General features: G+C 48.8%; 1 protein-coding gene across 1 annotated transcript in view; it reads left to right on the plus strand.

Annotated features, from left to right (window-relative positions):
* The first annotated feature begins 2096 nt into the window (after positions 1 to 2096).
* The window catches only part of LOC144763061 (NACHT, LRR and PYD domains-containing protein 3-like), a 441280-nt gene continuing 427603 nt past the window's right edge, over positions 2097 to 15773 (plus strand). The window contains exon 1 of the mRNA XM_078648366.1: positions 2097 to 2186. The gene's annotated coding sequence lies outside the window, so the exon portion shown is untranslated. The remainder of the gene's footprint in view (positions 2187 to 15773) is intronic.

The raw sequence follows: 15773 nt of genomic DNA on the forward strand, positions 1-15773 counted from the left end.
CTGTGGCACGGTGAGTTATAGAAGCTGGACACTGCTGCACGGTGAGCTATAGACAGAGATCTCTTACACTCAAAAGAGACAGGAGACCTGGGAAGAGGAGCTGGACACTGTGGCACGGTGAGTTATAGAAGCTGGACACTGCTGCACGGTGAGCTATAGACAGAGATCTCTTACACTCAAAAGAGACACTAGACCCGGGAAGAGGAGCTGGACACTGTGGCACGGTGAGTTATAGAAGCTGGACACTGCTGCACGGTGAGTTATACCCAGAGATCCTTTACACTCAAAAGAGACAGGAGACCTGGGAAGAGGAGCTGTACACTGTGGCACGGTGAGTTATAGAAGCTGGACACTGCTGCACGGTGAGCTATAGACAGAGATCTCTTACACTCAAAAGAGACACTAGACCTGGGAAGAGGAGCTGGACACTGTGGCACGGTGAGTTATAGAAGCTGGACACTGCTGCACGGTGAGCTATAGACAGAGATCTCTTACACTCAAAAGAGACAGGAGACCTGGGAAGAGGAGCTGGACACTGTGGCACGGTGAGTTATAGGAGCTGGACACTGCTGCACGGTGAGCTATAGAAGCTGGACACTGCTGCACGGTGAGCTATAGACAGAGATCTCTTACACTCAAAAGAGACAGGAGACCTGGGAAGAGGAGCTGGAAGCTGTGGCACGGTGAGTTATAGAAGCTGGACACTGCTGCACGGTGAGCTATAGACAGAGATCTCTTACACTCAAAAGAGACAGGAGACCTGGGAAGAGGAGCTGGACACTGTGGCACGGTGAGTTATAGAAGCTGGACACTGTGGCACGGTGAGTTATAGAAGCTGGACACTGCTGCACGGTGAGCTATAGAAGCTGGACACTGTGGCACGGTGAGTTATAGAAGCTGGACACTGTGGCACGGTGAGTTATAGAAGCTGGACACTGCTGCACGGTGAGCTATAGAAGCTGGACACTGCTGCACGGTGAGCTATAGAAGCTGGACACTGCTGCATGGTGAGTTATACCCAGAGATCCTTTACACTCAAAAGAGACAGGAGATCTGGGAAGAGGAGCTGGACACTGTGGCACGGTGAGTTATAGAAGCTGGACACTGCTGCACGGTGAACTATAGACAGAGATCTCTTACATTCAAAAGAGACAGGAGACCTGGGAAGAGGAGCTGGACACTGTGGCACGGTGAGTTATAGAAGCTGGACACTGTGGCACGGTGAGTTATAGAAGCTGGACACTGCTGCACGGTGAGCTATAGAAGCTGGACACTGTGGCACGGTGAGTTATAGAAGCTGGACACTGTGGCACGGTGAGTTATAGAAGCTGGACACTGCTGCACGGTGAGCTATAGAAGCTGGACACTGTGGCACGGTGAGTTATAGAAGCTGGACACTGTGGCACGGTGAGTTATAGAAGCTGGACACTGCTGCACGGTGAGCTATAGAAGCTGGACACTGCTGCACGGTGAGCTATAGAAGCTGGACACTGCTGCATGGTGAGTTATACCCAGAGATCCTTTACAGTCAAAAGAGACAGGAGACCTGGGAAGAGGAGCTGGACACTGTGGCACGGTGAGTTATAGAAGCTGGACACTGCTGCACGGTGAGCTATAGCAGCAGGACACTGCGGCACGGTGAGCTATAGCAGCAGGACACTGCGGCACGGTGAGCTATAGAAGCTGGACACTGCGGCACGGTGAGTTATAGAAGCTGGACACTGTGGCACGGTGAGCTATAGAAGCTGGACACTGTGGCACGGTGAGTTATAGCAGCTGGACACTGCAGGGGCGTAATACAGGCCCCCGCAGCCCCCATGTTGGAGGTTTCAAGTAAAAATATACCAGTTTTGTGGGCGGTGGGGCAAAGTGGTAGGTGGTGGGCCGGATGGCCAGGGGGGCCCCCTCAAGTTTTGTTACGCCACTGGGGCCCAGGTGAGAGTATGTCAGGTGACCTCGCGCGCTTCGGGTAAAGTCAGCGCTATATAAAATTGATTACATAAATAAATAACCTCGTTTCTTTGTTGGGCGCGGAGAGATCACGTAATTTGCCCAGGATTACCGGATGGTGAGCGCCGGAAGAAGGAGGGAGGGAGGCAGCGAAGGCCTCCGCCCCAGAGCGGGCTCAGCGCCAGCGGGACGCGGAGGAGCGGCGCCTCGAAGCGGCTGCGGCCGCCCGGCACGCGGTGAGAGGCTTTACCAGGCGCGTCCCCTCTCCCATCTCTGCCCCGAGGGTCCTTGCCAGGCGCGTCCCCTCCCATCACTCCCCGAGGGTCCTTGCCAGGCGCGTCCCCTCCCATCACTCCCCGAGGGTCCTTGCCAGGCGCGTCCCCTCCCATCACTCCCCGAGGGTCCTTGCCAGGCGCGTCCCCTCCCATCACTCCCCGAGGGTCCTTGCCAGGCGCGTCCCCTCCCATCACTCCCCGAGGGTCCTTGCCAGGCGCGTCCCCTCCCATCACTCCCCGAGGGTCCTTGCCAGGCGCGTCCCCTCCCATCACTCCCCGAGGGTCCTTGCCAGGCGCGTCCCCTCCCATCACTCCCCGAGGGTCCTTGCCAGGCGCGTCCCCTCCCATCACTCCCCGAGGGTCCTTGCCAGGCGCGTCCCCTCCCATCACTCCCCGAGGGTCCTTGCCAGGCGCGTCCCCTCCCATCACTCCCCGAGGGTCCTTGCCAGGCGCGTCCCCTCCCATCACTCCCCGAGGGTCCTTGCCAGGCGCGTCCCCTCCCATCACTCCCCGAGGGTCCTTGCCAGGCGCGTCCTCTCCCATCCCTCCCCCGAGGGGTTCTGGCGGGGCCGGGGCATGATTGCTGACCACGCTGGTCTGCAGTCTTCTCTATACGGTTGAACTTGTTTTATTTCTATTTCTGCAGTTATTCCTGTTTTATTTCCATTTCTGCGCGGTTGAAGGCCCGTTGTCCTGGACCTTGCTGCTTCCAGGGCCCCCCTCCTCCACCCCCTTTAGGAGGAGCTTGGAGCTGCGCGTTCAGCGTGACTTGTGTTGAGTTTGTGTGAATGCGGAAGGGCGGTCGGTGTTTGAAGGAAGCAATGGGGGGGGGGGCGGGTGTGTTCACGGCACGGGGTCGGGAAGTAAACTGTGTTGCTGGAAAGCGGAGCCTGTGTTTCTCCGAGGGGGGCTGTACTGTCCGGACTCCGCACTTCAGAGTGGCACACTCCCCCTTGAAGGTGCTCGCGGATGTAGCGCCGAAAGGCGGACCACTTTACCACAATTCTATACCAGCGAGAGGCAAACTCCACTCCACAATCTCCAGTCTTTAGGTCTGGTTAATTGGCCCACTGAGCCTTCTGGTCGTCATTAGCGCCCTTCTGCGCTCTACTTATTTTCACAACCGACCTCCATAACTTTCTTTTATTTCTATCATCCATAAAACTAGAACAAATTTACTGTGGAAGTTACTTACCCATTTTCTGTCGATGTCCTCTAAACTAAGTTATTTATGATTCCTACTAGAACATGCAATAGAATGGTGAGACTGCAGTGCCCAATATCCTGGCTCAGAAAGAGGTCCATAACTGTAAGTAATGCCCTGCGCTCTAAAGATGCGAATCCTGCTGGATAGTGGCCTCCCTGCGATCCATAGTGTGAGCGTCACTGTTTCTGCTGCTCTATCCGTTATGCAGGCTTTCATTGTCACTGCTACACGGTTACTGCCCTCTGACTGGGGGGTGGCGGCGACAGAGCTGTTCCAGTGCTTTACGGATGCTGCTGCCGACCCTGCAGCCAGTCATTAACCCTATCTGTTGCCACCTAAGCTTCATATACATTGTCCGATGGCAACTAACGTTTTCCCTTTTCGGCCACTGTACTGCATCCCTGACACACTGAGAGCAGTTACTGAGTGTGAGGGTCCTTTGCATCACCTACCCCGGTCACGGCGCGGCACGCGGGCCTTTGAAAACTACTAGTAAACACATGAGCATCATTTTGCAGGAGGGGCGGAGCCTCGCCATAATCTGCTGATAAACCGTCTCATCCGTCAGCCTGGGGCATCTGTTGGATAATAATCATTATTCTGTTGAAGTGATTTGCTGTTGTTCGTTTGATCGTATTTAATACAGTTTCTGCGGATTTGCCGTCCTTCCTGAATGCTGGAGCCGGCATCAACAGTCGTCCCTGCATTTGTCTCTGTGTCGTGTATGAATTGTTGTGTGCGGCGTTTCAGACACCTGTGCATCAGTTGCCGGGCTGTAAAGATGCTGTCTTTTTCCAAGGACAACCTCTTGTTCATGGGAGTAAGTAGGAAGGCGCACAACCATCTTTAAAAGACTCTGAATGTGATGGTTTTTTTTTTTTACATTTAAGTAATTTGCATGCTAACAAACTTGTTTGGGCATAAGGTAAGGGAGAGAGGTATTCTGCCCAGGAAAGTTAATAGAGCAGGTTAAAAGGTTGATGTGAGATCCTTTATGGGTCGGTCAATTTTATTTGCAGTTCATAAACATTTTTGCCAGTAAAGCTCATGGCTGAGACACTTATTAAGGTAAAAACATACAATTGAGTAGAATTATAAACTTCACTAAACCGCTCCACTGATGGATTCCATGCCAATAGCCACGGATTCCAAGAGAGAGGGTTAGGGTGCTGTGTCGTCACACTTTGAACAAAATGGAAAACAAGCCACAGTTGTCTTGACTCAGGTGCTTTTCACCCACTGAAGAACGCTACTCTGATTGAAAGTAACATGTTGGTGTGTATATGGGGAATTATAATATTTCAGATCTTGTATTTTCCGTGATATGACCACCGAAGGCCCTGATTTTATATTAAAAACAGCTTTGGACTATAACATTTCCAGCTGAAAGGCAATATTTCGCTCCATGTGTTCCCATACCTGGCGTGGTGATGGAGCGGAGGGTTACCAGTTAGAGAGACGCTCAATTCACATACTCACCTGGGTCCATAAACATTCCTACATAAACTATCAAGCACCGCTCGGATCAGTTTAGTGCGATAATACCTGCGAGATGGATTTTATCTCACCAATTCTTATGTTATGTTATGTTAAATCTGCTTCTATAGCGCATGGCTACCCCAGCAACGGGGCGTCCCAGCGCTTGTGAACATACCAGAGGGCACAACAACACAGCAGCAAAAGAGAGTTAGATAGAGGAGAACAGCCAGGTTTTAATCTGTTTACGAAATAGCATGTGTTTAGGAGTGGTCCGAGCTCCTAGAGGGATAGAGTTCCAGAGCTTCGGAGCCAGATACCTGAAGGAGCGGCCACCAGCTCTACTCCTCCGGATCTTAATTGTACGGGCAAGAAATAAATCCGCCGAACGGAGGGCACGCGTGGGGGCGTAGAGGGAGCAGAGTTCCTGCAAGATCTGGGGGCCAACACCATGCATAATTTTGTGAGTTAAACATAGAGTTTTGAACTAGATGCGTTGTTTGATCATCGGCAGCCAGTGCAAGCGGCGAAGAATAGGTGAAGCATGACAGGTCTTTGGTAGTGCACACAGGATATGGGCAGCAGCATTCTGGGCTCTTTGTAGCCTATTTATCACTGTCAGGTTAGACCCAAGCATGAGAACATTGCAATAGTCTAGTTGGGATAAGACTAGAGCCTGGACTATAATCTGACGAGTGTGCGGCTCAAAGAAACCGAGAATAGGCTTAAGAGAGCGTAGGCGACCATAACAGGTGCCAGCCACTCTCTTGGCATGGATTTCCAGCGAGAGTGAATTATCCAGCATCACGCCCAGATTTTTAACATTGTCCTTAGGGGTGGGGGGAAGTCCTAGTGTGGGGGGCCACCAGTGTTTATCCCATTTATTATTATTATTATTTAGCGATTTGTAGAGCGCCTGGTGACCCGGAGGCATCCCCGCGCTATAAAAGCTTGCTATGACCAAGAAAGGAAAAGAAGGTCCTATTTGGGGAAAAAGGAGGGTTTTTAGCTGTTTACGAAAACATAGGTAGCAGGGTTTCAGCCTCAGGTAGCGTGGGAGCAAGTTCCAGCCTGAGAACGCTTTTACTGAAAAGCGTCGACCACCAGTGCGAGCCCTCCTAAATCTTGGGACATTGGCCAGTCGCTCATAATCAGAGCGCAGGGATCTAGATGCTTTATACGGCGTGACCATGTCTCTCAAGATCGAGGGGCCTAGACCGTTGAAAAGTTTATGGACGGTACACATAGCCTTAAACTGTATCCTCTCTCGCACTGGGAGCCAGTGAAGGGCCTTGAGTGCTGGTCTGGCTGAGACTCTAGAGGGAAGATTCATCAGCATTCGGGCGACCGCATTCTGGGTGCGTTGAAGCTTTGCCAGAGTGGTCTCGGGGGCTCCTAGGTAGACGGTGTTACTGTAGTCCAATCGTGCAAGGATCAGGCCTTGGACCAAGAGTTTCCTAGATGGAGGAGGGAGCAGCGGAAGGATCTTGCGAATTGAGCGCATGAGTCCAAAGCAGGTTCCCGCTGTCTTGGATGCCTGAGTTTTCATGGACAGGTCTGGTTTGAGCCAAACCCCTAGAGTTTTAATTTCTTTCTTCGGGGCGGGCACCTCGCCGAAGGTTTCGGGCCAGACAGCTGGTGGGATAGCTGCCCATTTCTTGCCCAACAGCATAACTTCGGTTTTGGAGCCGTTGAGTTTAAGTGATGACTCGCACATCCAGAGGTGGATTTCCTGGAGGCAGTTCAACAGGTTATCTGGGCAGTGGTCAAGATGTGAGAGCGAGACGACCAGCTGCGTGTCGTCTGCGTAACTCACAATCTTGATACCGAATGGGGCAACTACGTCCTCCAGAGGAGCCATATAGGCATTAAACAGGGTGGGACTTAGCGAGGACCCCTGGGGGACCCCGCTAGACAGAGGCAGGGAGGCCGAGCGGGAATTGCCATCCCAGACCTGAAATGATCGGCCCGACAGGAACGACTCTATCCAGGCCAATGCGGTGCCCCCGAGTCCCGTCCTGGCCAGCCGGTGGAGCAAGACACGGTGATTCACCGTGTCAAAGGCTGCACTAAGGTCCAGGAGGATCACAGCCACTGACCCCCCTGAATCCAAAATGCACCTTGCCTCCTCGATGACAGTGAGGAGGGCAGTGTCCGTACCGTGTCCAGGGCGAAACCCAGTTTGGGATCGACGAAGTAGGTTGTTGGATTCGAAAAACTGGGATAGTTGGACGTTGACAAGTTTTTCGGCCACTTTGCTGATACCCGAGAGGAGCGAGATCGGCCTGTAATTGGCCAGATCGGCGGGGTCAAGTTGTTTTTTTTTTAGAAGGGCTTTAACTACTGCCCCCTTCCAGCTCGGGGGGACGGAGCCTTTAGACAGTGAGGTGTTTCCTTGCCTATGAGAAGTATCTCAGTTTTAGATGAATTTAACTGGAGATAGTTCTGCGACAGCCAGTTTGAGATAGCCAGAATATCTTCCTGAAATTTAGTTTGGTCAGCCTCGGTATTTTTGGAAAAGGTGAAAATAAGTTGTGTATCGTCCGCATATGATATTAATTTAATTTTGCGTTCCCGAGCCAACATGGCCAGGGGGCGGACATACACATTAAACAATGTGGGGCTGAGCGCAGAGCCCTGCGGGACCCCACATTCCAGGGGGTGCCTGCTGGATGAGTACGGCGGGCGTGTACCTGAAAGGAACGGTCAGATAGAAATGACGCGAACCAGTCCATGGCGCTCTCCCTGACTCCGATCTCCCACAGTCTCTCAAGCAGGATCCTGTGGGAGACCGTGTCAAAGGCCGCACTCAGATCCAGCAGAACCAGGGCAGATGTTTCACCCTGGTCCTGCACCTCCCTCAGATGTTCCGTGACAGCCAATAAAGCTGACTCCGTGCTATGTTTAGCACGGAATCCGTTTTGAGACTCATCTAAAATTCCATTATAATCCAAGTAAGTGTTCAAGATAGAGTTCACGTGGGCCTCCATCACCTTAGTAAGTAAGGTAAGGGAGTAAGGAGATAGGTCTGAAGCTATCCGATCTGGCGGGGTCCAGAGAGGGTTTTTTTAAAAGGGGAACAACTTTAGCAGGTTTCCAGGATGTGGGGATCTTACCAACCCTTTCGTTCGTATTTACTTTCCTCTGATCAATGGACCTAGTTGTTAGCAGTATAGGTGTAATACCATCAAAGTATATACTTTAAATGACCACTAACTGCAAACATTTTCCCTCCAAACGATAGCACGTCATACTACGTAGGTGCAGTAGACGAATGTGCACCGTTTCTTCAAGGAAAAAAAATCAAATTAAGTCAGAAATTTCAGTCTAAGTTATAATAATGACAGTACCTGAAAAGGGAGGAAAAAAAGACAGCAGTACAATGACATACTACACAGATTTATAGTTACCTAGAATGGTGTGGAAACCAACTCCTTGGCCTAGGAGCTGGAAAGGATCCCCTGGGACAGGTCAGGAGACCAAAGGATTCAGGACAGGGTTCAGGATAGGTGACCTCTTCTAGATCCAACGCCTGCATCGCTCCTCTCTCTTATACTCTCTTCCTCCGCGATCATCTTCTAGCTCTCTACCTAATTCCCTCTTCGATTCCTCCGCGATGTTGTTCTAATTTAGCTTTTGCTCTAAGCTCTGAAGTTCGGTTCTGCTTAGCATCTGTTCAATTCTCAGACATCTCGGTTTCTCAGCATCTCTGCATCACTAGCGATATCTTACTAAACTACCTCAATTATACTCTTCTAATGGCAAACACCATCCCTAAATGTTTCAAGTTCATGAAACGCCTAATTCTGATTGGACAAACAAGGGGAGATGATCACTGTGTTGTCAAAAGGCCAATACCTTCAATGCCTTTCGGCCGATCCCTGCAGACCAGCTACAAGCATTGTGCAGTAAAATTAAGTCAGGATCCCCTGCACACCCTCTCAAACCAGACCAATTTAGGAAAGTGCTCCCTGCGATCATATCTTCTTTGGGTCAGGTGATAAACAGTTCCCTCACCACGTCTACCATGCCTAGGGCATGGAAACAGGCCAAGGTGATACCCCTGCTTAAAAAACCCTCTCTGGACCCGGCTAAACCGGAAAACTACCGCCCTACTTTCCTGGGCGGCAAAGATCACGGAGGCATACGTCAACTCCCTCCTGTCGGACTTCCTGACCATGAATAAAACGCTGGACCCCTCCCAGAATGGCTTTTGACCAGGCCACAGCACGGAGTCTGCTCTTCTGGCTGTGACAGAACATCTCTGGTCAGCGCTGGATGCTGGGCGATCGTCGACACTGATTCTATTGGAGCTCAGTGCCGCGTTTGACATTGTGTTCCATGCCATTCTTCTGCGACACCTGGAGGAGGCATGCATTGTTGGTCCGGCCTTGGAGTGGCTGTAGGAGAGTAGAATCGACTTACTATTGTTACCCCCACTTTTTGCTGTGTTTCACTGATTTATCGACTTTAGTCTGGCTGTGGCCCTGCTAACCAGGACCCCAGCCTAGCTGCTTCCTCTCTAAACTAATTCCATGTACATTAGGTACACTCCAGATTGGTTACTGGGTTACCCTTGTGAGTCCCTAGTATATGGTACCTTGGGTACCAAGGGCATAGGTACCCCAGAGGCCTACCAGGGGCTGAAGCATGTATTATGCCACCCCCGGGAAGCCTTCCAAAATGGCACCACAGGTCTGCTACTACAGCCTGGGTAAGGTGGTACTTGTACCCCTTACTAAGATATAGTATACCTATATCTACCTATATATATATATTTAGATGGATGCGATATATCGATGACCTTTTAATTATCTGGGATGGTTTGGAATGTGAGGCCAAACAGTTCATAGAAAGTTTGAATGAGAACAACTTAAATGCTGAGTTTACCAGTCAAATCAGTGCCACATCTATTTGTTTTTTGGATGTTGAGATATTTATTAGTAATTGCAAACTGGAGACAAAACTCTTTCGTAAACCTACTGCTGGGAATGCCGTGTTGCATGCTGCCAGTCATCACCCGGCAAATCTCATACGTAGCATACCGTATGGAGAGATGCTCCGTATTAGGAGAATATGTAGCACGGACACAGATTGCAGAGAGGCTCAAATGGCTTCTAAGGCTAGGTTACTGAGAAGAGGCTACAAAACTGAGATCATAGATAAAGCAATGAGTAGAGCCAATTCTCAGGGTAGGTTTCAGCTATTGGCCAATAGCACCAGCAGTAAGAGGAACACAGTCCGTGTAGAACAAAGCGAGACCTGGCTCATTTTTACGTACAGCAGCCAGCATCAAACAATCCAGAGTATTGTGAAAAGAAATTGGGCACTTATCACCAGTGACCCAGTTTTGGGTAAATATGTCACATGCTCTCCTAGCATTGCCTACAAAAGAGCCAGGACTATGAGCAATTGTTTGGTTTCGAGCAGCTCAGAAGTCCGAACCACGGGCTTGTGGTTAAACAGAAGCAAAGGTTTCCTCAAATATTCATCTTGTAAGGCCTGTAGGAATGGAATCAGTAAAACTGAATACACGACTCCATTCAGTAGCAGACCTGTGCGTATTAAGCACAAGTTGACGTGCAGGACGGAGTACGCAGTGTACTTGCTGGAATGTCCCTGTGGTCTGCGTTACGTGAGAAGAACCAGACCACAGGTGTACAAAAGAATACTCCAGCACCTTAGGGCCATTACCAACGGCGACACTGCATACCCAGTCACTCGTCATTTTGAAGCTAACCACAACAAGAACCTTGCACAGCTCAGGTACTGTGTAATAGACACAGTCCCCCCACAAAGGAGGGGTGGGGACCGTGAGTCTTTGCTACGCAAGCTAGAGACCAGACATATCATCCTGTTAGATACCAAGAGTCCCAATGGTTTGAATGCCAGCAAGGTTTTTTTTACTTACCTGTGAATCATAATTGAGTTTTGCCTGTCATCTTGTACATATCAATTAGCTGCTTCTTCATTTTTTTGACCATTAGGGTCAATTTTAACTATGTTTATGCAGTATTACATTTGCCACTTTAAATTTAGACATTTCATCAATAGTTTGTACTATTTTTCATGCCTCTATTTATTTGCTAAATTTGCACATCTGTTTTTTGCACATCAATATGTCAACCGGCATACGCCCACTTCTGCTTTATTCTACAGTGTTCCTCTATAAGTTATGGTGAACATGGTGGTTTGAACTGACCAGTTACTGCATTTCACATGTACAGTCTAAGAAGAAGAAAGTATATCCTAGTTATTTATTGTTTTTAACAGTAATGTAATGTAATGTAATTGGTGTTTTGTATAGCGCGGGTTACACTCCAGGGAGCATCTTAGCGCTTCAGAGTGTAAGGGAACATGGTGGCTTATTTGTTCTTGTGGTGGAACCCTTGGGTTAGAATGCTAGATCATATTTTTGCATTTTGTATCGGGTAAGGTGTAAATCCAGGTCTTAAGGGTTTTTCTAAAAATTGTTTCTGTGGAGATTTGTCGGAAAAGGGGTGGTAATGAGTTCCATGCTCTGGACCCCAAGACAGCCAGGGCTTTACCTCCTCTGGTTTTAAGTCTGAACTTGGGGATAGTCAGGAGATTATCATCTTGGGACCTCAGACATCTGGAGGGAACGTAACGTTGGAACATGCTTTCGATGTATTTGGGTCCTGTTTTGTTTACTGCCCTAAAAGTGATTAGCAAGATTTTAAAGAGCACCCTTTTATGTCTAGGCAGCCAGTGCAGGGTATTCAGGGCGATTGTAGCTGAGGTTCTTCTTTTCCAACCCAGCACTAGTCTGGCCGCTGCATGCTGCTAACAGGATTTTACTAACCTCAATATTTCCTAGTCATGTGATACATATTGGTTGTTTGTTAACAGGTTTTACCAGCAATGTCGAGGAATATTTATATTTTAACCTATTTATTTATTATATATATGTTTTATACTTATTCTAAATTGCTGCTATTGTGTCAGACTATCTGTGGGACTAATTTGGGTTTTTCTAAGAAATGGCTGGTCAACCTGGTAGCTTCAGATTCTGCTGCTCTAACCAGTGAGCCACACTTCTCCACTTGCCAGCGTGCTCTCTCATAACCTTCGAATCAGGAAATATCCGAAAAGACTGGTACGGCAATCTTACAGGAGAGCCTCTAACAATCATCGTGAAGCCCTTATAGAGCCGACTTTGCCTAAACCATCGCTTACACGGCTTACTTGTGTCAATACTTTTAACAATCAATCCAACCAAATTCAAAAAATCGTGCGCAGACATTGGCGCATTCTGAATGTGGGGCAAAACAAGATACCATTACCTCTCTTTTCTTTTAAAAGGGGTACAAATTTACGTGATTGCCTTGTCCATACACGACCCAGGGGTGCAACTATATATGAACCCGATACACTTTGGAACATGCCAGCGGTCCAAGGACATTATCCGTGTGGCACATGTACAGCGTGCCCACAGACTAAACATACCACGGAAGTTGATATTGGTACCTCTAGACCTTGGAGACAGGTGAAGCATACCAATTGTAACACAGAGCGGGTGATTTATTTAATCACGTGCCCCTGTTCCAAGAAGTATGTTGGGATGACAACACGCAAGGTTAAACAACGGATCATAGAGCAGAAGAGCACCGTTTGGTGCAATAAACAAGCTACCAGGTTGACCAGCCATTTCTTAGAACTCAGACATAAACCTGAAGACATGATGTGGACTGTCTTATATACCCGCACATATCCGTGACATTGCTACATTTCTTTTCAGGAAAGAACAACGTTGGGTGTTTAAGCTGCGGAGCAATATAGACGGTCTCAATGACGAGATACCATGGACCCTTATTTGATTTTCTTTACCATAGTTATCTTCTCTGTTATAGTTACATAGATACAGATTCTAGTTCTAGCTCTATTTTGGTTCGTTTTTGACCCTCTTTGAAATGTCATTACTGTGCCATTCATTATAGGAGTGGGTATGATTCTCTTATGAGCTAAGATTCAGGCACACATTTTTAGTGGGTTGTCTATATTTCATCTCTTGATATACCCACTCTCGATTACCTAACCTGCAGATGCCAACTTCAACAAACTGTAACTATTGAAATTGCCCAGTCATTGTACCACACCTGTTGGCCCTCCCTAGTTGGTTTGTTTTTTACATTTTCAGCTAAGGGTTGGTTTATGACTTTGATTAGGACATCTCGATTTTTTCCAAACCGCTTTCTGTCTTGTGGTTTCATTACCACTAAGTCATTTGAAACTCTGAGTTTTAAATCGCTGCGTCTTTTAGGGATGACGCGTATAGACTTACGTTCCCCTTTATTTTCGCAATATACACTAGCCCATTAACAATATAAGGGCTTATGTTGATATATTTTTGGTGAATTATAATTTTGGTGAACTGCATATCCCTATGCGCCGGGCCATTGCCTGTAGTTTATTAAATACTGTAGTGCTCGGTTGCATCTGAGACTACAGCTCCCACCTTGTCTGGTTGTTTTTTGTAGTTTCTACTAAATACAGCATGATTGGGTTCTTGGTGAACTACATATACCTATGCGCCGGGCCACCGCCTGTAGTTTATCAAATGCAGAATTGCCTGGTTGCATCTGAGGCTACAGTTCCCACCTTGTTCGGTTGTTTCTACTAAATACGGCATGATTGGGTGTTCGATGCACGTGATTACCGAACACGCTTTATTAGGGGCAGCTGCAGGCAATTATTCGATCCGAACAAGGATATTTAAACCGCCACCCCGGACAGGATGTCACCGCCGGTGACTCTCAGGTTCCGGCCCGGGGTAGCGACGGATCAGGTAAGGAAAGGCCTCAAACTTAGTTTGCTCCTTCTGGTTTGTTCGGTTTGAGTGGGAATTAGCCTGCTAAGGGAGGACCTATACTTTTTAATTCGGTATGCGGCTGATGACGCACCCCTGCTTAGATGGTTTAGATGGTTTTCGGACTTATTTACAGGGTTAACCCAAGTCGGCAGAGGGGGCAGCATTTTGTGGATTTCATTATGTATTTTCTCCAAGACGCAAGAGCGTGTAGTGTCTTGTTCTAATATGTACATGGCTGTTACAATCCCGATGCATGTTTGGTTGCTCACTGCTTTTAAAGAGCACTATGTATTTTCTATTTTGGTTCAGGCTCTGTCATGATGGGCTGACTTTGGAGCGTGTTGCTGTTTTGCATTTCCATCTGTTATTCAACCTACGTTTTAGTTCTTACTGAGTTTTATCTGATCGTTATGATGGTATACATGCTGCCCATTATTTTCAGTATCAGATTTTTAACATAACCCTTTTTAGGGCTCGCCCCTTTCCTATTCCGCAGGAATAGGAAAAGAGCCCTAATGCAGCTAAACCAAACTTCAGGCCAAGGGCTCTCCTCCAGAGGATTTTGGACAGTTCACGTGAATCACAATCACGTGACCTGCTCTCATGCACGAGCCTTCCCCCTGGCATCAAAGGCTGCTGCTCCCCATGCGCAGTGTTGCCAGATTGGGCTATTTCTCGCACAATTGGGCTTCATTTTGCCCAATTGTGCGAGAAAAAATCGTGCTGGGCGGGCTGCCGAAATTTGGGCTCGAATCCAACCTGTGTGCGGCGGATTCAAGGATTTGTGCGGCGCCGCCGCGCTGCAGCCCATGGTTGCCCTCTCAATGCCCTGCCACACCCCTTTCCTAATTTTAGGTGTGTCTGCCCTGCGGTACGTGCCCACAAGTAACACCTCAAGGGCCATATATACTGGTTGGGCGGGAAGCTTTGTCCAATTAGGGTCCTGCAAGACCTGCAGTGACCTCTGACCTGCCCCCAATATTGTGCTGACCTGCCTTTGAGTTCATTTGACCCAATCCTGGGTCAGATCAGTTCGTCAATAGTGGGCGTGTCAGGTGCATTACCGCCCGCCCCGATACCTGTTGCCCTTTATCTTTTGGGGCTCCGAGGGGGGCGGGAGACTGAAGAATGCCAGCCACCCAAGTTATAAGGGTGCCACGGTGGGCAATAACCAAGGATACCGGGCACCAGTGGATTGGGTTACGTAAGGGCGCGTCCTAAAGAGGGGCCGCAAAGCCCCCGTGAGCAATACTGAGGGCAATGGAGGAGCTCACGGCCGTTGGGGAGCAAGTCTTCGCCGCTGAATGTATCCTGAACAAGAGGCTGCGGAAGGTGAGTGGTGCACAGGGAAGGAAGAGGGGTGGTGTGACGGGGGACTCTGAAGTAATTATATTAACGGGGCAGAGGGTAAATAGAGCACGGGCTTTTAAGGAGCAGCCTTTTGCGAGGCGTCTGGGTGTGTGTGCTTTGTGAGAGGAAGGGTCGGTTGTATTTAGGGAAGAATGGGGCCTTGTTTGAGGTGTGGTCAGTGTGAGCTCACCGTGTTGGGTTCGGTGGGTGTTAAATCTTGTTGGGGTCCAAGAGGGGTGTTCGGCTTCATGCGGATGTGGAGGGAAAGCGTGTTTGTTTACTTGAACACCAGGGTTCGGTGTGACCAAGTGCGCGGTGCGGCAGGCGCGGTGAGACGGTACCTAAGTATGGGGAAGCAAGTTGGTGCCTGGGTTGCGAAGGGATGGGCGTTTAGAATTCTGGTGGGGCATTCTGGTTGCTTGCTTCGGGGGGGTGGGGGGGAGAGGGGTGTGTGTGTGTTGTGCACCATACGTGTCCACGTAACAATACAGTAGAATTGGGTATGGTTGGGCTACTTCAGAAACCTCTGAAGAAATATCTCGACTGAAAACCACCCTAATGGCCAAAAGAAATTCCTGGTGAAAGTATCGTAGAGCAAATTAAGGAAGCCTGAAAAATAAGTGACTATAAGCGCTTAAAGAGGGTGTTCAACAGCGTAAGTAAGATCGTATGGTTAATAGAAATT

Source organism: Lissotriton helveticus, chromosome 6 (genome assembly GCF_964261635.1).
Source record: "Lissotriton helveticus chromosome 6, aLisHel1.1, whole genome shotgun sequence".
Taxonomy (NCBI): Eukaryota; Metazoa; Chordata; class Amphibia; order Caudata; family Salamandridae; genus Lissotriton; species Lissotriton helveticus.